Consider the following 20,703-nt stretch of genomic DNA (forward strand, 5'->3'; position numbering starts at 1 on the left):
AAGCAGCCTGGAGAGAAGCTGTACCCTGCAAAGCCACGGGGGTGGATCTGCCCAAGACCATAGGAACCCACCTCTTGCATCAGTGTGACCTGGATTTGAGACATGGAGTCAAAGGAGATCATTTTGGAGCTTTAAGATTTGACTGCCCCACTGAATTTTGGACTTGCATGGGGTCTGCAGCCCCCTTTTTTTGGCCAATTTCCCATTTGGAATGGCTGCATTTACCCAATGACTCTACCCTCATTGTATCTAGGGAGTAATTAACTTGCTTTTGATTTTACAGGCTCATAGGCAGGAGGGACTTGCCTTGTCTTGGATGAGACTTTCGACTTTGGACTTTTGAGTTAATGCTGAAATGAGTTAAGACTTTGGGGGCGCTGTTGGGAAGGCATGATCAGTTTTGAAATGTGAAGGTATGAAATATGGGAGGGACCAAGGGCAGAATGATATTGTTTGGCTCTGTGTCCCCACCTAAATCTCATCTTGTAGCTCCTATAATTCCCTAATGCTGTGAAAGGGAGCTGGTGGAAGGTGATTGAATCATGGGCAGGTCTTTCCCATGCTGTTCTCTTGATGATGCGTAAGTCTCGTGAGATCTGATGGTTTTAAAAATGGGAGTTTTTCTGCACAAGCTCCCTCTTTGCCTGCTGCCATCCATGTAAGATGTGACTTGCTCCTACTTGCCTTCCACCATGATTGTGAGGCCTCCCCAGCCATGTGGAACTGTAAGTCCAATAAATCTTTTTTCTAGTATAAATTACCCAGTCTTGGTTATGTCTTTATCAGCAGTGTGAAAATGGACTAATACAGTATTCCTTCATGTTTCTCTTCCAGTCATATAATTGTTTAATCCAAAATTAAATTCTGTCAAATGAGAAGCCTAGTACACTTTTGCTGTGAATGTAAATTAGTACAGCCACTAGGGAGAATAGTTTGGAGGTTCCTCAAAAGACTAAAAATAGAGATACCATATAGTCCAGCAATTCTACTGCTGGGTATACAACTCCCCCCCAAAAAAGGAAATCAGTATATTGAAGACATATCTGCATTTTCATGTTTTTTTTTTTTTTGGTAGCACTATTCACAATAGCAAAGATTTGGAAGCAATCTGTGTCCATCAACAGAGGATAAAAAAATGTGGTGCCTATACACAGTGGAGTATTAGTCAGCCATAACAAATAATGAGCTCCTGTCATTTGCCACAACATGGATGGAACCGAAAGTCATTATGTTAAGGGAAGTAAACCAGGCACAGAAAGACAAATTTTGCAGGTTCTTACTTATTTAAGGTTGGAAAATTTTTAAAAATTGAACTCATGGGTATAGAGAGTAGAATGATGATTACTAGAGGCTAGGAAGAGTAGTAGATAGTGGGGAGGAAGAGGGTAGTAATGAGTACAAAAATGTAGTTAGATAGAATAAGATCTAGTATTTGATAGCACAACAGAGTAACTACAGTCAACTATGGTTTATTATACATTTTAAAATAACTAAGAGGATTGCTTGCAATACAAATAAAGAATAAATGTTTGAGGTTACAGATATCCCATTTACCCTAATGTGATTATTATGCATTATATGCCTGTATCAAAATATCTCTTGTACACCATAAATATATATATCTACTATGGACCCACAAAAATTAAAAATTTAAAATTTAAAAAATATATTTAAAAACAAAACACAACAAAACTACATTAAGATCTGTTGATTCCACTAAAATTTTCTCCCTTTCGGCAATACCCATTTTTCATATTTTAGTTATGTATATTAATCTTTACCTACACCACCCATAACCATTTGCTGCAGTAGTTTCCCCATTTATATTATCATTGATCTATCCTCTCTTGTGCAGCTAGAGATTTTTTCAAAACAAAAATGTGAGCACATAAGTTCCCTAATGATAGTGCTCTGGCTTACATCTCCCATTTAATATTATGTCATGCTTTCAACCATAAAGAACCAATACCAATGTAGATAATCCTTCTCTGTATCATTCTAGCACCATTTTCATTTATCAACCACAGCATGTAACCTATAGTTACTTGTTTCTCTCATTCTTATGTGATATTCATAAATTATTGACTATATCTTTTCCCTCTGTATGCTCTAGCTTAATGCCTGGTACATTACATACACTCATAAATATTTTTGGAATAATTGAAGTATGTAACAGCCTACCATTTACCTAACATTTCAAAAATTATTTCTTACCCCTCCCTCTACCCTAATAATGAAAGTATCAGATGCCTCTTTTGCTTAAACAGTATTTTTTATCTATTATATAATTTACTTCTATTCTACTTGCCTATGCATGTGACAGTGTCCATTTATTTAATCCGGAGCAGAGGCAGATTTACTGTGAAGCTAATGAGGCTTAAACTTCAGGCCACTTAATTGCATAACCTCCTCTAAAGCCAGATATCTAATGTTTTCATAATTTGTATTCTGTTTTTCTAAACATATTTTCCTAACTTATATACATACCCCACAAAACGTGGACTCATACCTGTTCCAATTATAATTTAGGTACCTACCATGTGACAGAAACGACACTATATGCATGAATATAAAAATAAATAAAATAAGTTTAATTTTACATATTTTCAGGAATCAGAATGCTCCATTTGCTGGAGATCATGCTTACTACATCCTACATTATCACAATATCTCATAGTGTCTGGTCTCTCTACCCTCTTATTCATTCCCCTTAATACTAACAAAAAAATAGAAAATTCATTAAACTCTAATTTCAACATACCTTTTCGGCCACAAAGCCTGTGATGCTGCCCCTTTCTAAATAGTCCTTTATTATAATAATTCTATGTTCAAGGCAAACTAAGTTATTTATTAATAATCACCTGATTGTCTTTCTGTTCAGGTTATTTTTTTCCTTTCAGTATCAAGTTTTTATATATTGTTTCTCTCTAGAACATTCTCCAACACAAATTGGCAGAGTGAGTAACTGATTCCTTTGCCCTCTCAACAATTTGACCATACCTTTAGCATTGTGATTATCCCACTGTGCCAGTTAGGATATGTCAGTTCGAATTGCATTCAGCTGCCTGAAAAGAATCCATTAATAATAGTGACTCTCTTGATTATTTTGCTTGTTCATTAGATCTTTTCTTCCATTTTTTTCCTGCTCCTTGCCCAGGAAGGTATATCTCTACACACTGCTTCAAACCAGCTCCTTCCCCCTCTTGATTTTAGGTGGGTCCAGTTAATTGGAGATGCTGGCAGGAAATTGTTCTCTCTTTTTTTTTTAGCAATACAGTATTTTTAATTAAAGTTAAGTGCATTGTATTTTAGACAGTGTTATTACATGCTTAATGGACTAAAATATAGTGTAACTTTTACATGCACTGGGGAACCCAAAAAATGTGTGACTTACTTCATTTTTTAATAATTTCAACTTTTATTATAGATTAAAAGGTATACGTGCAGGTTTGTAGGTATATTGTGTGACACTGAAGTTTGGGATACAAATGATCCTATCCCCCAGGTAGTGAGCATAATACCCAATGGATGTTTTTCCTTACTTGCAAGCGGGAGCTAAACATGCACACACATAAATATAAAGATGGAAACAAGAGACACTGGGGATTTCTAGACAGAGGAGGGACAGGAGGAGGGAGATTGCTATTTGAATGGAAAAAGTAGCCCGAGTATTTTCCCCTTTTATCTTCCTGCTAGGCCTTGGCAGTAGCTATGAAATTGTTGTTTGAATAGAAAAAGTAACCCAAGTATTCTCCCCTTTTATCTTCCTGCTAGGTCTTGGCAGTAGCTATATCCTTCTACTTATAATTTCACATGTTGTTGAGTGACCCTTCTGCTGTGATCATAGCTCTTACTTCTTATCAGGTTCCGGTATTATATATCTTTTTTTTTTTTTATTTGTCATGTCAAGCAAAGGAGAGGTAATGACTTTCTATTCTTGCTGATCTGGGTGCTTCATCATGTCCTCTTTGGTTTCTTTCACCTTGACCTCACCTCTGCAATAATTCTTTTGTTCCATTCGTTACATTAAAAAAATTATCCCCTTGAGTGCGCCATCTGCTTCTTCCTACAAGAAGTATTTTGGTAATTAGTATCATCTTGGACCCAGACGACAAGCGTCAAAATTGGATTCTAGGACTGGGTGGCTCACATATTTGATGAATGAAGAAATAATCTCTCTTAATCTCATTTTCATTGACCTATCTAAAATGGACACTTGGCTGCAATGGGAGCAGAAAATGAAACTTTTATTCTAAGCAGTAATGGGCCATGCTGATTAATAGGGTCTTTCCAAAGGAAAAGGAATGAATGGATAATTATTATGCAACTAGCAGATTTTGTCACATATGGTTACATGAGTATGAATCTAAATTCTCGAAGAGTCTGAAATTCTATAGCTATTTAAGTTCCAAGATGATTCCAGAAATTAGGAATTGAGAAATTGCAAAATTAGAAATAACACATTCTCTTTAGAACCATAAGATTTTGAGCCTGACACTTATAAAGGTAGTTGTATTTTCTCTAAAAAGTGTGCATATGTCTATTGATATTAAATTCAAGGTATTTTCCTCATATTACTCATTATTTATCTTTTTGTAATGACAAGTACTTTTTACAGAGTTAAGAAAGAAAAATCACACAAACATTAAAAATTAAACAAAAGGTTTTTTCTGAAAATGATTCCCTTATTGATTTGGCATTAGAATACTTGGTGTTATCCTTTGCTTATCCATCCATATTACCAAATTGTACCAAGCTTTGAGAAATGTAAGAGATTATGTTGTCTTCCTACAGAGAAGAAGGTGACATGATTATGTTCTTGGTATAAGAACATACATTTTGATTATAAACTACTCCTTAATTTCATAAACACTTATCAGAAAGTTGATTCCATGAGGAAGTTAAGTTACAGAGCAGATTTGAAAATAAAATACTTGACTATGGCTCAAAAATTAGGTTATGGTTCTTCTTCTACTAATAAATCAGTAATGTGACCTTTTCAACCTTCAGTTTCCTCATTCTGAAAATGGGAGGTTTAAGGGACTGTATCATTGCTTCCTTTCCAGGTTTACAATTTTGGAATTCGGTGAGTAATCTTTGCTCATAAAGAATTTTTAAGAAGATTAAGTTGATTTTAGTTTCTGAGGCAATCACAAATCTTTATCCACTGCCATGGCTTCAGGCAAGTCATTGAAAAAAAATCATAAACCCCTGGGAAATGTCAAGGTCCAAGATATTGCCCTTGAAATTGCTGTTAGCTCATGTTCCCCAAATTAACAACAATAAGAAGATACAAATACTAGAAAACCTTAAAGTGACTGAGGACTGCCTTGATCTCTCAACAGGCTAAGCTTGATAGACTGAAGGAATCTTTCTTTAAAGGAACATTTTCTTTTACTCTGTTGCCTTGAGACCATTGTCACTTGTACCTTCAGATTACAATATCACGTCAACAGCCCTGGCCATTTCTTGATACTGAAGTCCATAAACAAACCTCAGGGTAGCTCAATATCCTCATGTGAGAGGAGCCGAAGTCCTTCAGTAGTAATTCCCCTTTCTCAAATCGCCCTTCCTACCAGGACTTGTTAATTGCCAGATACGGTTTAACATTTATGAAGCTGCTACATACTGTTTTTAAGGCTGAGATCCTGACCAGAGAAGAATCAGCAAACTGGAGTGCTATCTAGTGATTCCATGATGCCTGGGGCTCTCATCACTCCAACTCATAACTTCTCCTCTACTTAAAGTCAGAGAATAAGTCCTTTAGCCCTCTTCCAATATAAAGTAACAGCCTGAATACTGTATCTCTGGAGAAAATAAATTCACAGTTTGAAATGACTGAATAATATGATTTCCCTAAAAAAAGAAAGCAAACTGGATCGCAGGTATCATTTAAAGCAGATGTATTAGTACAGAAGGGCCAAGAATGTAAAATGTTGTCTTCAGTTGGCACTGTAGATACAACAGTCCATCCTAATAGAGAAGAAAATCAACCGAAGAAAGTTTATTTAAAAATATTTGAATTGCCAACATTAGTATCTGGCCCATTGCCCTTATGCGACATTAAAGAAAGAGGATAAACTTAAATTCTGATTTGGAGTTTCCATTTAATGATTAGTTCGTCCTTCTCACCTCTAGGTAAGCTCTTTTGATGTATACTGATATGATCATCCTGAGCAGCCTCATGCCTCACTTGCTTTAATGCTTATACTTTTAACCTTTAACCATAATGCACAATAAAAGCACTGCTTAACTGCAGGACATAAGTCCATATGTAAGTATCCTGATTCATCCTGTCTTCGTCTTTATTCCTTGTTCTTTACAACATAGCACAACAACCTTATTTGTTCCCTTGCTACTTAATGCATCAAGACTTTTGCATTACTTCTAGTTTGCTGTTATTAGAAGTTTTAAGGTAAAAGTGAATGTGGTATCTGAAAGGAGGGTTAAAAAAGAGGAAGTAGACGAGGCAGGAGTAGGAAGCATCATCATAGAGCTATATATCATGGAAAAGGGAAAACCAATATCCTGGAACAAACCTGATACCCTGCAATAAACCTGTACAAATTCTTTTCAAGCAGACTCTTAGCTTGAATGTAGGACTTGGCTTGAATGTAAGGTTTTAACAGACTCTGTCTCTAAATGCTCAGGCTGGTTTAGTAATTTAAAGATACTAGAAGAGATATAGTGATGGCTCCAGTCCCATCACTAATGATTCTGAAATATTCTCACCAATCTTGGTTCGTATAACACAAGTAATGGTCTCAGTTCTACAAAACAATAAGGGAAAAGAAGAATAAAATGAGTTAATATGTGTAAATGTTCTTAAATAGTTTTTTTAATGACAAAGGCAAACTTTTTCTCTTTTAATAATAAACGTTTTGAAGGAGATTTGAATTATAATAGTTATTTAATTGTCTTTCACACTAATTACTTGAGTCCATAAATAATGATTGTACTTTGATCAGAATGACCAGAGCTTGGATCTCAAACTCGGCACAAAGTAGCCTGCTGCTTCTCAAAGCCTGTAACTGAGGTGGCTGTTATCTTACTTTTTTTCATTAAAATACAATATCTTTCATATTGTGACATATGGATGCCAAAGTACAATGAAGTGTGATATTTTGGGATGAAAATAAACTGTTTTCTTTATGGGTGAGATTAATGTTTACATCCATGGAAACCTAAATCCCAACACATGTGATGTTGTTTGGCTCTGTGTCCCCACCCAAATCTCATCTCAAACTGTAATCCCCATAATGCCCACATGTCAAGGGAGCTCCCTGGTGGGAGGTGATTGGATCATGGGAGTGGTTTCCCCCATGCTGTTCTCATAATGGTGAGGGAGTTCTCAGAAGATCTGTTGGTTTTATAAGTATTTGACAGTTCCCCCTTCACATGCTCTCTTTTGCCTGCTGCCATGTAAGACATGCCTGCTTCCCCTTCCACCATGATTTTAAGTTTCCTGAGGCCTCCTCAGCCATGCAGAACTGATTCAATTAAACCTCTTTTATTTACGAATTACCCAGTCTTGGGCAGTTCTTTATAGCAGTGTGAGAACAGACTAATACAACATGGTCTGCCCTGTTTACAATACAATATTCTATCTTACTTGTTTTCTTTGTCTTCCTTCCTGTATTTCATGAATATAATTACGTAATTTACCTCTATTGTATTTGTAGTGTTGAGTCCAGCGGTTAGATTTGCAAATTCATTATTTGTACTTTTAGTGACATTCTAAGCTTTTTTGCCCCAAGTGTGGACTCATATGATGAATGCAAGGTGGTAAGACCAAATAACTCAGAAAACATAATATGAAATGTATCTACTCATTTGTGGCAGAAGTATCATATTTCTTATTAAATGGCTATAGATAATATTAAGACAGATGGCATATTTAGAAACAATCAGATTTCTTTAGATTTTTAAAAAAATTTTGCTGACACAGATAGTAACAGAATTTGTAAATATAATACTGCAAATAGTATCTTCAATTTTTAAAATTCTTCCAAGATTTAAGAAACCAGTAATATGAGGGGACTGTGCTAACAAGGTTTAAAATCTTGTAATTGATTTTAAAAAGTGAAATAGCAAGTGGTTCATTTATAAATATAAATATTTGAAATGAATATTGCTGCTGTAAAGATAATTTTACCTACTTGAAATAATTAAATAGTTCAATTTTCTTGTAATTGTGAAATATACATTATTATAGTTTGGTACAAGCCTAATATTATTAATTTATCTTAAAACATAATAAGTTGAAATACCAAATTCTGTGCTATGTGTGTGTGTATGTGTATATATATATATATAGCCCATATATACATATATATATATATAGCCCATATATACATATATATATATATATATATGTATATATAGGCTATATATATATATATATACAGATGTTCACTACCTAAATACTAATTTCATCTAAGCAGTTATAACTGTATTAAAGAGAGTTTTGTCAATACTGTTGTCAAAAATGTGGCAAAATTGGGGACTGTAGAAATAAATTTGCTTAGTAAAACATAAAGATATAAAAAACGACATAGGACTCAGTAAGTGTTTTCCAACCTAGAAACAAAAAAGTAAAAGAAACATTTAGAGAAAGAAAATTCTAAATAGATAAGGAAATACAATATATAATAATCTATGCAAAACCCAAAGAAAGCTATCAGAGGCATTTACTTTTTTCAGTTTCAGACCAAAATCACACGAGACTATACATTCACATAATTTCCAGCCCTGGAAATAAATTAATAGAGTACATAATAGCATTTAAGCCAGATGAGTATTAGGTGATGGGTGTTAGCTCAATGGTGGAAAAATATTTCATATAATCATACAAAAAATGGGAAATCAGTTAAAAATATAAAAATATTGGTGGAATGTTTATGTAATGATGTTTTCTTTTGGAGAAAAGATCCTCATTAAGCAAAAGTAGATGGCCACAGTTTTGAGCCCCTTTCTCTGACGTCTTTTTCCAACTAACCACTAATTGTTCATTGCAATTCATATTCCAACAGGAAACACCAGGTCTCTGGATCAGAGGACAGATGGTTTATTATTCACAGAGCATCTTAGTGTCAGTTCCCTGAACCCCAATCCTCATAGAGTATGAGGGTCTCATGTTACCTTGCATGTGCAATGAAGTTGCAACACACTAAATAAAGCAATACTGAAATGAAGAGACTCAAAGTCAGATACTGTATTGGTATCTGCCCCTTTTCCTTTTTGAGGAGAGATGGAGAAAGGGGTGGGGGGCGAGGCGGGGAGAGAGAGAGAGAGAATGAATGAGTGAGTGAATGAATGAACGAATGAGAGAGACTGGGAGATCTTTTCTCTGGAACAGAAACTATTGATCAGAGATGGGAAAAGGATGGGGAGGAGAATCTCTTTAAGCTTCACAATTCTGGAACGTGAATAAATTGCTCTGAGGGAGAAAAGTCACCAAAACTTTCCAGAATAATTCACTATCACTAACTTCCAAGGCATATTTGCCATTCAATCATGCCTTAGCTTTTGCTCTTTGCTCAAAAAGCCTGGATTGTATACAGTAATTCATGAAAATAAACATGATAATTTTTGTCCAGCATACTTCTAGAGCAAATCTAAGATGTAAAATTTCTTATTCATCCTTTCAATTGAAACGTCCTAAATCACCAGTGTTCAAGACAAGACCAACTTTCTTTTCAAAATGTCCTTTGCTAATTGGATGCACTCATCACCCATGCTAATATTGCAATCTAAAGAGGCATAATAGTTTGGTCAATTAGATTCATACTACCATTGGCAGAAGGTACTTCAGGAAGAAATTTTGAATTGTACATACATTTTAATAGCTTTCTAATCTCTTTGTGTCTATAGGCATCTACCTGAAATTCTGCTTTTCACCGGAATGTTTATCCTACCAAAGCGTCAACAGTATAATGTTAGAGCCCTTCAAGTACTAATAATGTTAACTCTCTGTCTAATTTTTATTTAGCGGAATATATACATACTAAATATAATATAATAAATTAATTAAATCTATTTATTTGGTGAGAATATTTATTAAATATATTAAAATTAATATTTTAGTCATTGCATTATTTTCATTTTGAAACTATGAAAATATAATTTAAAATGTCAAGATAAAATCACAATCTTTTTGGTTCTTAGTTTAATACTGGTATAGCTATATGGCAGTGTTTCTTCAAATTATAAATGGTTTACATTACTTTTCTTTGGTTTTTAACAAAATGTCATCTGAAATGTGTATGCCCTATTAACACTTTTTTTATACTATTTAATGGAATAGAATAAACAGTGACCACTTTCTTCTGCAATTTGTTTGGTTGAATTCTTTTTTTTTTTTTTTTTTTTCCTTAGAGTCTCACTCTCTTGCTCAGGCTGGAGTGCTCAATCTTGGCTCACTGCAACCTCTGCCTCCTGGGTTCAAGTGATTCTCGTGTGTCAGCCTCCCGAGTAGCTGGGATTATGGTGCATGCCACCACGCCTCACTAATGTTGTTATTTTTAGTAGAGATGGGGTTTTGCCATGTTGGCCAGGCTGGCCTTCAACACCTGACCTCAGGTGATTCACCCACCTTGGCCTCCCAGCGTGCTGGGATTACAGGCGTGAGCTACCAGCCAGATGAATTCTTATGTTTCCTTTTCTCTTTCTTTCATGTCATCCCCATAAGCACACAGACCTGCTCTGATGTCCTGAAAGCTTAAAACAAAACAAAACAAAACAAAAAATCTTCAGCCGTTATCCTCTTTTATCTATTCTTTATACTCATAAATAAACTCACTGAAGTTTTCTGCACATGTTAAATCCATTTCTTCACCTTCCATTCCCTTTTGGTTTCACTCTACCTCACTAACCATGGAAAACTACTTTGAGTCAAGGTCACAAAGCACATTATTGTGCTCAATATAGTAGACGGCTGTAAGCATGATGTTTCTTTCACTATTTTCTATGCAGAGCAGAGAGTCCAACTGAATGGCTGAACAATTTTTCTCATAATAATAATTATGGAAGGGGAAGGAAAATACTCAAAATATTTAAACAAATTCCAAGCTGAATTGCAGTCAGTTCGATGTGGACTCTTTGAGTCTGATAAGTAATCCTTTCTGTTGTGTTTCTAGAGGTTGAGATATATGGGTTGGAACTCAGAAAATTGTTTAAGGCAGCAGCAAAGATTTGTATTTTTCCAAGAGCAAAACACAGACCATTCGTCCTATCAATATGAAACACTGTATTCGATTGTTTCAGTCAAATATTCTTGACCATATTGACCTACTTCCTTAGTAATTTGGCATTCATAGAATAAAGCCTTTGAGAGGGAACAGTAATAGCAGGTTCCACCCATGTGAAAACTTCCCTTTCTAATGGGTTGTTGAGTGCAAGCTGGCTTGCTCATTAGGGACATTTTTCTTACTTGAAAAATGCATTTAATAATTCTTTCTGGTTCACCTCGTCAGATTTATTTTTTTTAATCTGAAGTTCAAGTAATTATATTTATACTGCCATGTACAGTACAAGAATATGTAGTATTTATATAACAATATATTCTTGTATATCTGGCTAAAACAGTTTCTAGATAAGAAATAGATTATGTTGTGATATTGACATTAAACTCTATATAACTTCATATATGTTAGATATTATTTTCAATTGTTTCAGAAAGAAATATTTTCATAGAAAAATATATTTATTCCTCTTTCAAGTATATAAATACAAAAAATGTTACTTTGCAATCCATATTCTCAGAGCAGAATTTGATGTATACTGAATGCAATGTATTGTTAGAAAATTATGGTAAATTACAATTTCAAGTAGCTTACAAATAACATAAACCATATTGACTTTGTTATTCTAATGGTTTCATTTCAAGCATTAAAATTACTTGCATAATCTTGCAGAGAAAACTATTACCCTGAGAAAAATATACATAATAAACAAAATCCCTCTATATTTGTCCATGTGATATAATGAAAACAAGGTATTCCTATACTCTATATTTATTCATTTTACCTATTAACATAATGCTCGGATATGTTTGGTATGTGGTTTTGGGGATATTGACATTATCATATATCTATACTGCTAATGCTCATATATTTTCATGGCTTTACTACTGGTTCTGTCCTAACAGAGAAATGACATTGATAATTTTGAAATATCATGGTTGAAGACAAGGATTGGGAAGATATTTGTATCATTCAGAATATATGCATGCTGTATTGGTCCATTCTCACACTGCTATAAAGGTACTACCCAAGACTGGGTAATTTATCAAGAAAGAGGTTTAATTCACTCACCGTTCTGCATGGCTGTGGAGGCCTCAGGAAACTTACAATCACGGTGGAAGGGGAAGCAGGCACATTTATTTACATGGTGGCAGGTGAGAGAGAGTAAGCAAGGGCAGGGAAAAGTGCCTTATAAAACTATCATATCTTGTGAGATCTCACTCACTATCACAAGAACAGCATAGGTGAAACTGCCCCCATGATCTAATCACCTCCCAACCGGTCGCTCCCTCAACACCTGGGAATTACAATTCAAGATGAGATTTGGGTGGCGACACAAAGCCTAATCATATCACATACATATGTATGTGTGTTTTTTATCTTTGTGTTTATAGATACATAAATACAAGGAATAATATACAATTTATTTATCTAGCAAAAGTTTGATGGTTTCCCTCTGTAAATTACCTAACATGATAGAAAAGAAGGGTGCAAACTAGAAACATTAAAAGTAACTTTTAGACAGAAACAATGCCAACAAATAATTATCTAAAATACTAAGTAGAAATCATTACTAAATATAGGAGTCTGACAAACTGGGAAGGTGGGCAGGTGTCACTTCAGATATAAATAAAGGAGCACTTCCTTGAGAAGAAGGTGAGGCTGCTGGGACTAATAATATTTATTTTGCTTTACTTGCCAAATCAAGAATCAAATTAATAAAATAATTTAAAAACTGTAAACAAGCAACCCTAATCTGGAACCATTTGGGAAACCTATTTAAGTCTCTGAATTCAGGAATAATCATTTGTGATGTCTGCTGTTTACTCACAATCCAGAGTTGCCTTCTTTCAGGGAATTAGCAATTACGTTTCAGGCCCTTCCTCAGCCTCCTTTACATCTTATTTGTATTTTGTTTAAAAAGAATAAAAGGAAGGAAAACAAAAAGTTTCTCATATATAGGCTATAAGCTTCATTTTTGTTTTCTACTAATTGCTAACTGGCCTTGAGGTGAGACCATATTTTTCTGGAAAACAGTAAAAAGCAGTTAAGTAGGGCGTTAAATTTTTAATATCAATGCAGATGTGTTAAGACATACGGGCACACACAAAATATTTGTTTTTGAAAATGTACTTTTGTGACAAACTTTGCTCTAATACAGGTGAATATGCTTTGAGATAGATGATAAACTTAAATATTTATTTTAACTGTGGAATTCTCTTTTATTTAAAACTCAAGACTAGTACATGTCCTGCAAGTATTGAATAACTTTTTTTTCTGAGAGTACGAGTCTGGATTCAGATTACCTCACCCCAAAAGGGGTTTAGCTGTGTGCATTTTTCCATTCAAATATTGGTTGAGTATCTACTATGTTCTAGGAATGGTTCTAGTAAAGAGTATAACAGTAAACACAACAGAAAAATATCCATGGCTAGGCTAGAATAGTTAAGAAAAAAAGTGGGAATTGTTTATTGAAATAATTAAAATATCAAAACATTTAAAATGTTCTTAGTATTTGAAAATATCTGATTAATGAATTGATATAAAATATACTAGTGTCATATTCTAAATACAGGAATTTCAAAGCATGCTTTTAAATAATTTTGGAAATGAAAATGCTCATGATAATGAGTTAAGTTAAAATATAACCTTGCATAAACATTATATATATGCAATAGATACACATATGCATATGTGTATATTTATTTATATATCAACATACATTCACATATCACCTCTCCCCTATACACAAACACACACTGTCTATTTTCATTATTACTAGATTACTTATATGCAAATTTGGCTGCTTGCTAAAATTTATTCATAATCCTAAAATGAATATTCTCAGTGCTTTCTTGATATTTCATCAACATGCATATGTGCAGGACAGTGAAAAAATTTGAGTTGCCTGACTTCAGAGCTTCACCTTGATCAAATTCTGCTGGGACAGTTAGGCAACTCAATTGCCTAACTCAATTGCCTAACTGTCCCAGCAGAATTTGATCAAAGTGAAGCTCTAACTTCCTATTATAGCTCTTATACTGTGTATTAGTTCATTCTCACACTGCTATAAAGAAGTAGCTGAGACTAGGTAGTTTATGAAAAAAAGAGGTTTAATTAACTCACAGTTCTGCAGGCTTAACAGGACTCATGACTGGGAGGCCTCAGGAGACTTATAATCATGACGGAAGGCAAAGGAAGCAAGCACCTTCTTCACATGATGGGAGGAGACAGAGAGAGACTGAGGGGCAAAGTGGCACACTTTTAAACCATCAGATCTCATGAAAACTCATTCACCATTACAGAACAGCATGAAGGAAATATGCCCCCATGATCCCTAGGTTCCTCCCTCAACATTGGAAATTACTATTCAACATGAGATTTGGCTGGGGACACACAGTGAAACCATATCATATTACAAGCAAGTGTCCTTTTCTCTGAAAATCCTGTGCCATATTTTTCTCATTTTTGTGCTTTTGGTTGGAGATTTCGATGTTTAAAATGTCCCCCAAATATAGTGTGAAAATATTGTATAGTGTTTCTAAATGCAAGGAGGCTGTAATGTGACTTAAAGACAAAATAAATGTGTTAGGTAAGTTTCATTCAGGCATGAATTACAGTGCTGTGGGCTGAGTTCAATATTAATGAATCAATAAAATATATTAAATAAAGGGTTGTTTCTAGCTTTATTGAGGTATAATTGATAAATGAAAAATGTATACATTTAAGGTGTACAATGTGATATTTTGATATATGTATACACTATGAAATAATTACTGTAATCAAACTAATTACACCCATCACCTCACAGCTATTATTTTCTTTTCCATGGTGAAAACATTTAAGATCATTGTGCTCTTAGCAAATTTCAAGTCTACAATGCAGCATCATTAAGTATAGTCACCATGTTCTAGAACTTACTCATCTTAAACTTTGTACACTTTGACCAACATCTGCCTATTTCCTCCATTCCCCAGCTTCTAGCAACCACCCATCAACTCTGCTTCTAAGAGTTTGACCAGTTTAGATTCCACATATATGTGAGATCATGCATTATTGTCTTTCTATTCCTGGTATATTTCACTTAATACAATGTCCTCCAAGTTCATCCTTGTTGCTGCAAATGACAGGCTTTCCTTATTGTATAAGGATGAATAATATTCAATTGTATGTGTATACATACCACATTTTACATATGGAATTTTTAAATAGGAACACAGATAAACTAAAGTATTTATCAGTTGATGAAAATGCTATGACAAGAGACTTACAGAAACCTAACCCTGTATTTCTCCTAGGGGTAACGATTCAGTATTGACAGTTTGATGTTTGTAGCAACTTTATAAAACATTTACTACAGATAATAAGAATCAACTGTGTTTATATAATATATATTGTGTGTGTTTAAACGTTTGCATTGACATAGACAGATTCAGGGATCTTGAGTGAGACCTCCTGAGGCCTCAGTTTGTTCAACTATAAAATGACAATAACAGTAGTACATTCCTTGTAAGGTTGTTTTTAAAATAAAATAAATTATTGCTTGCATATTAATTTGGAGAATATATTGTACATAAGGCTCAAATAAATTTGTAGCTATTAGGTGACATTTACATGTATATAAAATCATATTGGCTGTCAAGCTGCTATGAATTGATAAGTGATAACTATTTTTATTTTTTTATTTTTATTTTTTGTTTTTGAGATGGAGTCTCGCTCTGACACCCAGGCTGGGGGCAGTGGCACGATCTCAGATCACTGCAGACTCCCCCTCCCGAGTTCAAGCAATTCTCTGTCTCAGCCTCCCAAGTAGCTGGGATTACAGGCACCCGCCACTACGCCTGGCTAATTTTTTTTGTATTTTTGGTAGAGACGGGGTTTCACCATCTTGGCCAGGCTGGTCTTAAACTCATGATCTCCTGATCCACCTGCCTCGGCCTCCCAAAGTGCTGGGATTACAGGCATGAGCCACAGCGCCAGCCAACTACTTTTGAAGTCAGGCTTATGAAGATATAATTTACATTCATTAAAACTCATCCTTTTTAGTGTAGACATCTGTGAGTTTGGACAAAGTCATATCATTGTGTAACTATCACGACATTAATGATATAAAACAATTTATAACCGAAAAAGTTCCCTCATTTTCTGTTTTAGCCTCTTCCACACTCCCTGCCAATGACACTTAACTTATTTTCTGTCCCTGTAGTTCTGTCTTTTCCAGAATATCGTATACATAAAATTATTTGTCACTTAAATGAATTAAAAGTATGTAGCCTTTTGATTATGTGTTCTACTTACTGTAATAAATTAGAGATTCATCAACATTTTCATCTGTATCAATTATTTCCTTTATTTCTGAGTATTAATCAATTTTACAGATGCTTCACAGTGTATCTATATATCATCATTGGAAAGACATTGAGGTTGTATATAGTGTTTTTGATATTTGAATAAAACAGCTATAAGAATTAGCATACAAGTTTTTGTGCTAACACAACTTTTCATTTGTCTTGGGAAAATATCTAGGAGTGGTTTTTGACTTGATTCTCAGCTTGGTTGCTATTGGTGTATAGCAGAGCTACTGATTTGTGTACATTGACTTTGTGTCTTGAAACTTTTTCTGAATTCATTTATCAGTACTAGGAGCTTTTTGGAACAGCCTTTAGGGTTTTCTAGGTATACAATCATATAATCAGCAAACAGTGACAGTTTGGCTTTCTCTTTACTGATTTGGATGCCCTTTCTTTCTTTCTCTAGTCTCATTGCTGTGGCTAAGACTTCCAGTACTATGTTGACTAGAAGTAGTGACAGTGGGCATCCTTGTCTTCTTCCAGTTCTCAGATGGAATGCTTTCAACTTTTCCCTGTTCAGTATGATGTTGGCTGTGGTTTGTCATATATTTTATTTTATTACAATGTTATAGCTTTTATTACACTGAGGTATGTCTCTTGTATGCCGATTTGCTGAGGGATTGAATCATAAAGGGATGCTGGATTTTGTCTAATCATTTTTCTGTGTCTATTGAAATGATCATGTGATTTTTGTTTTAAATTCTGTTTGTGTGGTGTATCACATTTATTGACTTGCATATGTTAAACCATCCCTACATCCCTTGTATGAAAACCACTTGATCATTGTTGATTATCTTTCTCATATGCTGTTGGATTCAGTTAGCTAGTATTTTGTAAAAGATTTTTACATCTATATTCATCAGGGTTATTGGTCTGTAGTTTTTTTTTTTTTGTTATGTCTTTTCCTAGTTTTGGTATTAGGGTGATACTGGCTTCATAGAATGATTTAGGGAGGATTCCCTCTTTCTCAATCTTGTGGAATGGTGTCAACAGCATTGGTACCAATTTTTCTTTGAATGTCTGGTAGACTTCAGCTGTGAATCTATCTGGTCCTGGACTTTTTTTGGAAATTTTTGTCATGCGAAATGGGAATTTTCAACTTTATAAGAAACTGCCAAACTTATTTCCTAAATGGTTATATTATGAAGCATTTTCCACAAGCAAAGTATGAGAGCTCTAGTTATTCTGAACTTTGTCAGATGTTAGTATTATTGGCTTTTTGTTATTTTTACTTTTCCAAACTAAAAACTGTACAGTGGTATTTTCACATTGATTGATTTGCATTTTCACAATAGATATTGATATTGAGCATCTTTTCATGGGTTTACTTCCCACTCATATATATTTTTGATGAAGTTCCTAATTCTCGAATAATTGGAAATTTAACAACACACTTCTAGGTAACCCATGTATCAAGAAAAAATTACAGGAAAAATTTAAAAAAATATATTTTTCAATTTAATGGAAATGAAAGTACAACTTATCAAAATATGTTGGCTACAACTAAAGTTGTGCTTAAAGGAAAACATTTAGCATTAAAAGCTTGTGTTATAAAATAAGACATATCTCAAGTAAATGATTCATGTTTCCCAAATAAAAAATGAAAAACAAAAAATAAACACACATCTCTTAACAACTAGTCTCGGAGGAGCCAAGATGGCCGAATAGGAACAGCTCCGGTCTACAGCTCCCAGCATGAGCGACGCAGAAGACGGGTGATTTCTGCATTTCCATCTGAGGTACCGGGTTCATCTCACTAGGGAGTGCCAGACAGTGGGCGCAGGCCAGTGGGTGCACGCACTGTGCCCGAGCCGAAGCAGGGCGAGGCATTGCCTCACCTGGGAAGCGCAAGGGGTCAGGGAGTTCCCTTCCCAAGTCAAAGAAAGGGGTGATGGACGCACCTGGAAGATCGGGTCACTCCCACCCGAATATTGCGCTTTTCAGACCGGCTTAAAAAACGGCGCACCACGGGACTATATCCCACACCTGGCTTGGAGGGTCCTACGCCCACAGAATCTCGCTGATTGCTAGCACAGCAGTCTGAGATCAAACTGCAAGGCGGCAGCGAGGCTGGGGGAGGGGCGCCCGCCATTGCCCAGGCTTGCTTAGGTAAACGAAGCAGCCGGGAAGCTCGAACTGGGTGGAGCCCACCACAGCTCAAGGAGGCCTGCCTGCCTCTGTAGGCTCCACCTCTGGGGACAGGGCACAAACAAACAAAAAGACAGCAGTAACCTCTGCAGACTTAAATGTCCCTGTCTGACGGCTTTGAAGAGAGCAGTGGTTCTCCCAGCACGCAGCTGGAGATCTGAGAACCGGCAGACTGCCTCCTCAAGTGGGTCCCTGACCCCTGACCCCCGAGCAGCCTAACTCGGAGGCACCCCCCAGCAGGGGCACACTGACACCTCACACGGCAGGGTATTCCAACAGACCTGCAGCTGAGGGTCCTGTCTGTTAGAAGGAAAACTAACAAACAGAAAGGACATCCACACCGAAAACCCATCTGTACATCACCATCATCAAAGACCAAAAGTAGATAAAACCACAAAGATGGGGAAAAAACAGAGCATAAAAACTGGAAACTCTAAAACGCAGAGCACCTCTCCTCCTCCAAAGTAACGCAGTTCCTCACCAGCAACGGAACAAAGCTGGATGCAGAATGACTTTGACGAGCTGAGAGAAGAAGGCTTCAGACGATCAAATTACTCTGAGCTACGGGAGGACATTCAAACCAAAGGCAAAGAAGTTGAAAACTTGAAAAAAATTTAGAAGAATGTGTAACTAGAATAACCAATACAGAGAAGTGCTTAAAGGAGCTGATGGAGCTGAAAACCAAGGCTCGAGAACTACGTGAAGAATGCAGAAGCCTCAGGAGCCGATGCGATCAACTGGAAGAAAGGGTATCAGCAATGGAAGATGAAATGAATGAAATGAAGCGAGAAGGGAAGTTTAGAGAAAAAAGAATAAAAAGAAATGAGCAAAGCCTCCAAGAAATATGGGACTATGTGAAAAGACCAAATCTACATCTAATTGGTGTACCTGAAAGTGATGCGGAGAATGGAACCAAGTTGGAAAACACTCTGCAGGATATTATCCAGGAGAACTTCCCCAATCTAGCAAGGCAGGCCAACATTCAGATTCAGGAAATACAGAGAACGCCACAAAGATACTCCTCGAGAAGAGCAACTCCAAGACACATAATTGTCAGATTCACCAAAGTTGAAATGAAGGAAAAAATGTTAAGGGCAGCCAGAGGGAAAGGTCGGGTTACCCTCAAGGGGAAGCCCATCAGACTAACAGCGGATCTCTCTGCAGAAACCCTACAAGCCAGAAGAGAATGGGGGCCAATATTCAACATTCTTAAAGAAAAGAATTTTCAACCCAGAATTTCATATCCAGCCAAACTAAGCTTCATAAGTGAAGGAGAAATAAAATACTTTACAGACAAGCAAATGCTGAGAGATTTTGTCACCACCAAGCCTGCCCTAAAAGAGCTCCTGAAGGAAGCGCTAAACATGGAAAGGAACAACCGGTACCAGCCGCTGCAAAATCATGCCAAAATGTAAAGACCATCGAGACTAGGAAGAAACTGCATCAACTAATGAGCAAAATCACCAGCTAACATCATAATGACAGGATCAAATTCACACATAACAATATTAACTGTAAATGTAAATGGACTAAATTCTCCAATTAAAAGACACAGACTGGCAAGTTGGATAAAGAGTCAAGACCCATCAGTGTGCTGTATTCAGGAAACCCATCTCATGTGCAGAGACACACATAGGCTCAAAATAAAAGGATGGAGGAAGATCTACCAAGCAAATGGAAAACTAAAAAAGGCAGGGGTTGCAATCCTAGTCTCTGATAAAACACACTTTAAACCAACAAAGATCAAAAGAAACAAAGAAGGCCATTACATAATGGTAAAGGGATCAATTCAACAAGAGGAGCTAACTATCCTAAATATATATGCACCCAATACAGGAGCACCCAGATTCATAAAGCAAGTCCTGAGTGACCTACAAAGACACTTAGACTCCCAAACATTAATAATGGGAGACTTTAACACCCCACTGTCAACATTAGACAGATCAACGAGACAGAAAGTC

At 35.7% G+C, this 20,703-nt stretch overlaps 1 long non-coding RNA gene across 1 annotated transcript in view; it reads right to left on the reverse strand.

The window, feature by feature from the left end:
- Positions 1–1,070: 1,070 nt before the first annotated feature.
- The window catches only part of LOC134809528 (uncharacterized), a 105,342-nt gene continuing 85,709 nt past the window's right edge, over positions 1,071–20,703 (reverse strand). Inside the window, exon 3 of the long non-coding RNA XR_010155461.1 lies at positions 1,071–3,065. This is a non-coding gene — a long non-coding RNA (uncharacterized LOC134809528). The remainder of the gene's footprint in view (positions 3,066–20,703) is intronic.

The sequence above is a fragment of the Pan troglodytes genome, chromosome 2 (assembly GCF_028858775.2).
Source record: "Pan troglodytes isolate AG18354 chromosome 2, NHGRI_mPanTro3-v2.0_pri, whole genome shotgun sequence".
Taxonomy (NCBI): domain Eukaryota; kingdom Metazoa; phylum Chordata; class Mammalia; order Primates; family Hominidae; genus Pan; species Pan troglodytes.